Below are 8498 nucleotides of genomic sequence, written 5' to 3'. Positions count from 1 at the left end.
AGAGAGAGAGAGAGAGAGAGAGAGAGAGAGAGAGAGAGAGAGAGAGAATAGAGACAGAGACAAAGACAGAGACTAGGGCTAATGTGGGCTTTTGAAATCTTAAAACCTGCCCTGAGCATTATGCTGCCTCTGAAAAGGCCATAACTCCGAATTCTTCCCAACAGTCTACCACTTGGGAACCAGTTTAAATACATCAGCCTATGAAGGCCATTCTTATTGAAACAACCACAGAGGACAACACTCAGCTGTCAGTTCTTTCCTTTTAAAGTGGGACCAGAATCACACTCAGGTTGTTAGGCATGAGCAGCAAACACCTTCACTCAATAAGACATCTACACAATCCATAATGTATTTTTCTGATGCTTCATGAGGCTGATTTTCCATTTCTCCCAACTAGGGTCCATACTTCTTTCACTCTTTTATCAAACTTAGATTCTAAAAATACATTTGTTATCTACAAGATGAGGCTTTATTGAATGTGTTGCATGCCAATGAAAATGTCCTTCCTTCATTATCTTGCCATGCTGGTTTTAGATTTCTTCCTTCCTTAATAGTTATTGTATAAGCTGCTTAAAGTAAAAAAAATTAAAAAATATGTTCCTGGAGCATTCAAGGCTTTGAATGATACAGGCATACAAATAACTGTTTCTTAAGTATAGAGTAAGAGTAGTCAAGTAGGAATTTTATGAAGTTAAAATTAAGTACTGGCTGGTTTTCCAGAGGACCCAAGTTCAATACTAAGAATTGCATGGCAAATTACAAGCATTTGTTACTCCAAACCTTCCCTTGGGGATCCAGTGTCCTCTTCTGGCCTCTGTGACCACCAGGAACACAGCATTGCAGACATACACGGAGACAAACACCAGTATACATAAAATAATGATTTTTAAATTAAAATGAAATTTAATTGACTGAATATATATTGTATATTTCATTAGCCTAAACTTTCCTATTCCTTAAGTTTTTCTAGAAAATCATTAGTCTTCCCTCTTTACTGACCTGAAGTTGCTTTCCTTTGTGCAGCCAGCCTCTAACTGATGGCAATGTGGTGACTTCATGCATTAAGTCCTGTAATATTTTGATGCTTTGTTCAATAGGTTTGAAGTAGCATTTATATGTTGGTACTATGCTGGTGTTTAGAGGACTAATAAATCTCTGTCTTCCCCTTCAACAACTCTAAATGCTAGTATCCACTGAAAGACCAGAGGAGTCAGCAAATGATAATCAAAATGTCAACTCTGCTGCCAGTAGCTGTACTAGACTAAATGACTTTTGGGTTTAGATAGTACAGGAAATTTTAGCATTGACTATGTTTCCTTGAAAAGAATCATCCAGAGAATATCATTTTAGCCAGGTGACCAGTTCTCAGAAAGAGAGCAGAGAGACCAAAATGTTTATCTTCTATGTTAAAACTCACCTAGAACTACAGATAGAAGATGAAATGAAGACACAAATGGACAGCAAGAACACAGTTCCACTGAGACAGAAAGCATAAGGAAAACATGCTAATTCTTATTTTCTTATAAATACTACATTTATTTTTTAAAGGGCACTGTTCAAAATGTAAATGATTGTACATGCCAAAAACACAACAGTTAAAAGGCTGAATCCTGAATGTGGTCGCCTTGAGCTACATAGTGAGACCTATCTGAAAAAGAGAGAAAGATACAGAGAGAAAGACAAAGAGACAATGACAGAGATGCAGAGACAGAGAAGGATAGAGAGACACAGATAAGACATTAATTGAAAAAAGCTGCATTTTTATCTTTATAACTTCTTTACCAATTATTCATTCAGTATTTGCTAAGATAACAGGTTTCTAACTTTATTTTCTTATATACAATATAAAAATTATTATACAGAATTTTTATGTGTTCTAAATGAAAGAATATAATGACTATATTTACTAAATGCTACATAATGAACTTAAGTTAATGGAAGATAAAATATTTAATTGCATTTTACAGCTGATGTATAAGAATATCCCTTCAGTCAGCATCCTTTGTTCTCAAAATTTTAAACTATCTGAAATATTTTCTTTTTCAAGTTGTCATCTGTCATATAATTAGTGAGGTTAAAAATAAGAAACTGGAGAGTGAATAATTTAGGAAATAGTCTAATACAAGCATGTAAAGAATTAAAAAAATCTTCACTTCTCTAGCAGAGAGAAATGAGGTGTGCTTCTTAAGTAAATTTCAAAAATGCCTAGAGCTAAATGGATGCCTCCAAGGCCATTGAGGAGTTTCCCAAGTCTTCAGGATGCTGTCCTTTGCCCTGCTTCAAAAATACTGATCCCTGCCTGTCTCTGTGCAATTGACCCAAAGTCAAAGCCATTGTTGACAGTTAATTGGAATTCAAAGTTCTTTATAGTTGGTTTTTCTTCTTTAACCAATTTATGGCATTATTTTAAAATACCACCCATATCAAATATCCCTTAAAGAAGGAAGCCATTTATTTAAAAACAAAAGTGTGATTTTTTTTATATATATAATTAGATAAGGCATCATGCTAGCCAAAGAACTAGCTGAAGATTTTACCTCTGTAAATCCAATCCCCTAGTCTCATGCCCAGTTCTTCTGGTAGAAGGCTACCTTTTTTGGCCTCTACTCACTCTCTATTTCTATTTCTATTTACTCCTGCTCTACTTTGATTGCTAGGGTACTAAGCAGACACTGGTAGAACATCGTCCTTCCTGTGCATTCCAGGAAGAATGATGCACCCCCACCATTCTAGCCCATCCACATTCCTGATTGTCAAATCTAAATATCTAGAAATACATTGTACCTGGAACACCTAGTGGTCATATCTGGCAGGATATAAGAAGCATTCCTTACCAGGCAACACACAACCACCACACAGAAAGTGGTTACCCACCAATGACAAGATAAGATCACAACACCTATAATAGGAACCATGCCAAACCCAAATGCCTAGGCGCTAAGGTAAAAACACAATCATTAACTCCCAGGATAGTAAGTCTCCACTAGGGCCCAGCAGCCTTACTACAGTAGGCACTGAGAAATGAAATATAGCTGAAGCACACACAAAAGGCTTTAAAATCGCTGTTATGTATATGATAGGTGTCCTTAAAAAGGAAATGAATAAATCCCTTAAAAATCTATGACAACACAAACTATGGAAGGAACAGAATAAAAAAGTTCAAGATGTCAAAATGGAAGTAGAATCAATAAACAAACAGAAACTTAGGACAAACTGGAAATGAAAATTTTATGAACTCAAACAAGAACCTGAGAGACCAGCTTCTCCAACAGAAAACAAGAGATGGAAGAGAAAATCTCAATAGTTGAAGATAAGTCAGAATAAATGGATGCCTCTATCAAAAAAGTGTTCAATCTAAAAATATCCCCAGGTTCAAATTATCCAGGAAATCTGGGACACAGTGAAAAGGCCAAATCTATGAATAAGAAGAAGGAGAAGAAACCCAGGTCAAAGGCACAGAAAATATTTTTATATGTATAATGTTACTCGTTTATAAGTTTTCCTGGATGATCATTTGATAATAGATAACCAAAGAGTAGGAGCAAGGTCTCTGCATCTAGTACAAAACTAAAGGGGAGAAATGACAAATCATCAGGCAGTAAAATAGGCTTTGTTCTATAACTATAATTCTAAAGTTTATCTGGTGAGAAAAAATCTTGGTAAGACTTAAATGAATTAACTGATATTTTGAGTAGTCCTGTTTGAATATTTTCACTTTATCATTAGCTTTGCTTTTCCATAAAAGTGATTTGTATTACATTTTGAATAAGGGCCAAAGTTGAATACTGAATGGACATGACTTGGTTGATTTTTCACAATAGTTGATAAATACTTTAACAGATTTGAAGGGGAAGGCAGGGGTATAGAGTTGAAGAACTTCACTTCAATGAACTGAAGTGGGTGTCCTAATGTTCAAACATCTGGTCTACCCCATAGGCAGATGACTAGCAGCTTCCCGGAAGAGTGGTGAGCAGAATCCAAACTGCTTTGTGTTAAGCAAGGTTAAGGAAGGTTAACTCACAAGTGAACATTCATAAAGTAAAATTTCATATGAGTTTAATTTTAAAACACTATAGATGAGACTACCTTTTCTTAAGCAAATGTTTAAATTAATATTGAATGTATTGAAAGTACATTTTAAGTTAAAATCTAAATTGCATAGCATGTGTAATTCCTTACATTTAAATATTAATATCCTATAAATTACTGCAGAACCTTGCACTAAAGCCTAATAAAACCCCCAAAGTTTTACCTTAAATCAAAAAGTTCCTGTGTATTATTTCATATTTAATGCAATGCTTTTCTCAATCATATTTCAAAAATGAACACTCATTTCACTCTGTATTTCTACAGCCATGGTTTTAAATTTTATAGAGTGTGTGGGAAATATCCAGATGAAAATTCAGCAGTCTTGTGAGAAAATTAAATCTTTTTGTGTAAAATATGTATTAGGAAAGCATTGTTTGGCAGAATTAGCTTCAAGTTTTAATTTCAATGGAAGAACTAGAAAGCGCTCATTGTCTTCAAGAGGAGATGACCTGAAGGAGTTGGGCAAAGGGCAATGTGACTAAGAAAGAGAGAGAAAGGCGATTACATTAATTTTAATGGCACAAGAGAAGTTTTCAATAAGCTTTATGACAGCAGAAAAGATTGATTTTTTTTGTACTTTGTGCTAAACCTGCAGTGTCCTAAACTACATTTTACCAGAAATCTAATACCTATAATTTATCGTATCCCATATTCTCAATGTTAAAAGAAAAAAGAAGGTAGAAGTCTTAAAGCTTAAACTATAATAGACTGTAGATTCATTGCTAAAGCACAACTGGAGTCCTAAATATTCCTTTTAATCTTAAAGTGCACTTAACAAAAATTAAAAAGTTCAGGGATTGCCATAAAATGGTGACATAACAGTATGTTCTGTGTTCTAGAAGAAATTATTTGAGTTTTATAATTCTGAAAGGAGAACTGAAGGACTTCAAACTTAAACTGAAGGCATGCTGTGCTAAGAAAGAAAAAGCTTTCCAGTCTTGTTGAAATATTTTACTGAACTATCAAAGTACGTGGACCACATTTTCCTTATACAAACACTTATCTGAACTCAACATCACCATAGTGTTTCCAGCACTTATTTCCAACCTACAGTAAACATCACACCAAATGGATACTTCTCTTGTGTGCATTACATTTTTGGACAGTACAAATATATTTTCCTCTCAGAAAAAAATTGGTTTTGCTAATTTAAACAATAATTTCAATAAAATTTTTAATATGGGCCATGTAAAATTCCTTCCTGGTGGTGACTTCTAGAATTTAACTTTCTTCAAGCTTGCTTACAATAAACTATAAATATTGAGTAGCTACTGAAAACTCTTAAAGGAGGATGATAGAAAGAATTTCTGGATGAAATTGTCTTTAAAATTAATATAAATATTGGCTCAATGTAAACTGGGACTATGGGAATTAAAATAGCTTCAAAGCATAACAAGAAGATGAAAGTTGTGTAACATAAGGATACTCATGGAAACACGGAGACAGTATTTCTGAAAAACAAATAATTCTGGAGGAGTTGGGAAACATGAGCTGAGTGTTCTGCACCCAAGCAAGTTTTATCCCAATGTGATCTAAAAATCCCTGGTAAATAACAATGTGTTTTCAAGATAAAGGGATAAAAGTTGTGAGGGAATAAATTGTTAACTAATTGGGAAAGATTATTTAACAACCAGGCTGTTTTGACTAGATAGCTGTCAGTTTCAAAAATGTGTGTTTTCCGCATCACTAAGAATCTTCAAGGAGAAAATAAGTCCCCTACAGAGTAAAATAACTCCAGGAATACCACCACATAGAATAACTCATTTATTCTATATCCTTGGAAAGTTGGTAGCACTTATTTTTTCTTTACCTTATTAAAGAAAAGAGCATGGTGATACATGGATAAGCCCAGAGGTAGATGCTGAAGCTGAAAAGTTTAAAGTTTGAGGTCAGTCTGAGCTGCACCATGAATTCTGTGCTAGGCTGAGATTCATAGGATGAAACTGTGCCTAACTGTAAAGTGTATTCTAGACCTTGTTTAATATAAATATGAAATTTTTACACTCATAATATTTAGTCCAACATGTTTGTGTCCAATGGCCACATTCCACATATTTTACTAGATGTTGGAATAAAATCAAGTACAAGATGAAGTTCTGAGTAGTATGGATATTATCCTGTTCTGGAGGCTCTAGCTTGACCAGTTATAGGCACACAAAGAAATTGTGCTCCAATGCACTGTATATATAAATGTAAGTTACAAAATCTCTGAAGCAGTTTTTCCTGAGGATATACACTTTAAGTTGAGTCATATGGAATTCATAGTACTTACCTAGATAAAAGAGACAAAACGTTAGGTGGAAATGACAGTAAATTGGTGTTGTAGGCAGAGGCAACAGCCTTCATATAGCCCAAAGGTAAATATGAATGAATACCTCATGTGCTTGATGAAATCAAAGAAATGCACCAACAGAAATGGAACTATGTTTCATGTATTTCAAAGCATTAGCTACACATGAATCTTCCTGAGACCATGCATTCTAGTGCTCTGCACAAAAAATGATAAATAAGATATGTGTGGATTATATAAAAATTAATTATATGCATGTCTTAGTCAATTTTCTATTGCTATGAAGAGACACCACGACAATGGTAACTAATAAAATAAAAACATTTAATTGGGTCTAGCTTGTAGTTTCAAAGTTTTAGTTCATTGTCATCATGGCAGGTATCATGGTGGCATGCAGGCAGAACGGTAGTTGTGATATCTACATCTGGATCCAAAGGCAGCAGGAAGAGACAGACACCAAACGTGGCTTGAGCTTTTGAATCACCAGAGCTCATCCTCAGTGACACACTTCCCCCAACAATGCCACACTAGCTCCCACAAAGCCACACCTTCTAATCCCTCTCCAGTAGGGCCACTCCCAAATGATCAAGCATTCAAATGCATGGATCTATGGGTCTTTTCCTATTCAAACCACCATAATCCACTTTCAAATGGGGAGTTAATGATAATGAGAGGTAGACACAAAGGATAAACTGGGAAAAAAAATTACACAGGACCTATTGAATTGTGTTAACAAGTTTTGCTTGGTTCAAAGAGAAACTAGAGCACAAGAAAATATTTCTAATAATACAACTAGTCAAAGGTTGTCACTGTGTTAAAGAACCTATGTGATGCATGGGAAAAAGCCTACATTATTATCACTTTAAAATACATCAGGCCAGACCTGAGAAACGGACTTGAGAATCCATAATACCTTGTCACGACATTGTTCTTCCAACATTGTTCTCAGTAAATATTTTATTTGCTTTTATTTTGCTTTTTATTTGCTATTATGCTGCTTTTATTTCCTATAATAAAGAAAGTGTGGACTAAGTGTTTTGTTATTTTATTTGTGTTCTTTTTAAATATGTACTTGTTAAGTTTTGAATATTTAAGAATTAAAAATATTTTATTGGGTTTTAATTATTATATGAAATATCCTTGTTTCCATCTTTTTTTTAAACTCAGTTTCAAATTTTGGAGACATAGCTCAGTTGATATAGCTTGGCCCATGTAGGTCCCAGGTAAAAACTTTAGCAACAAACACACAGCACACATGCACACACACAGGTCTTGAGTCATTGAAAACAGAAACAGTTTTTGAATTGATGAAATGCTATTAATAAAGAAAGTGAAGAGAAATGGCATTACTCATGTTCAGTATCATGGAAATGACTGATCATTTAAAGGACATGAGGTTATCATTTCAAGCACAATGAGACACCATTTACCAAATGATACCCATGTGTCTGGAAGAGTTAATTTACCTCACATGGGTGAACAATTTTCTTACAGGGAGTAGTTTTCCCTTTTCAGTTCTGTGATGGTATTTGAATAAATGACAGAGTAAAATAAATGGACAGAAGTAATCTGTCTTTAGTGTATTGATTATAATTAATATTAATCTCAGTGATTGCCACTGATGAAGACAGATTTATCCTGGCAAAAATGGTGGAGTCTTTACTTTCAGAGTTAACTTCTTATTTTCTTTTTACATATTTATTAGTCTTTCACAAAGTACCCTATTAATCTTCAGAGTCAAATTAGGAAACCCATCAAACATTTGTCTCATCAAGAGCAAGCACTGGCAATTCTGCAATAAAGCAGTGATTATCCAAATTTATTCTGGAATCAAAATCAACATTTGTGTCTACTCAATTTAACCTAGCATGCTTTTATGTTTGATTGATATAGATTATTTTCATGGCACATACTTAAGAGAAATACTTTTACTAGTTCTTAATATAGGGCATACTTACAATGAGAGTATCTTCTTTGCTCTCCCAGTGAAACTACAGATAAGGAAAGTGTCTTGTGTAATATGGCGAGGTAAGCATCAATAATTTATGTGAAAAGTAGTTTGACTTCCTAAAAGGTAAAATGTCAAAAAAAGGTAAAAGGTCAAGAAAATTGGAAAGCC

The sequence above is a fragment of the Psammomys obesus genome, unplaced genomic scaffold (assembly GCF_907164565.1).
Source record: "Psammomys obesus unplaced genomic scaffold, mPsaObe1.curated_primary_1811, whole genome shotgun sequence".
In the NCBI taxonomy this organism is placed as follows: Eukaryota; Metazoa; Chordata; class Mammalia; order Rodentia; family Muridae; genus Psammomys; species Psammomys obesus.
Note: the sequence above shows the minus strand (reverse complement) of the source record.